We start from the raw sequence: 455 nt of genomic DNA, 5'->3' as shown, positions 1-455 counted from the left end.
AGGCTGAGAATGGACAGGTGAGGAATCTCTTTAGGAGAGGAGTCGTGGATAACGTGACGTCGAGAGCATGACGAGGGTAGACCAGTTTAGAGAATAATCGACGCAGGAAGTCAATCTCGGAGGAACTGCGAAGTGGCAACACCTCTCTTTACATGGAGAGGACGGTATGAGAAGTGTATGTACATACCACTATGCACAGGCTTCCTGTATATGGAGAAGGAGAAGTGGTCAGCAGAGCGATGTACTAGGGTGTCCAAGAAGGGGAGCTTGTTGTCAGCTTCCCATTCCACCTTGAAACGGATGGAAGGAGAGAGAGTTCAGCTGGGTCAGGAAGTCTGAGAACAGGGGCATGAGGCCAAAGAACAAAGACGTCAAAATACCTCATGTGTTTGTGCGTGTGTGTGTTTAATGCATATTTATAGGTATATATATATATATATATGTATATATATATA

This window comes from Penaeus chinensis, chromosome 19, assembly GCF_019202785.1.
Source record: "Penaeus chinensis breed Huanghai No. 1 chromosome 19, ASM1920278v2, whole genome shotgun sequence".
Classification (NCBI taxonomy): domain Eukaryota; kingdom Metazoa; phylum Arthropoda; class Malacostraca; order Decapoda; family Penaeidae; genus Penaeus; species Penaeus chinensis.
This window is presented reverse-complemented; position numbering follows the sequence as displayed.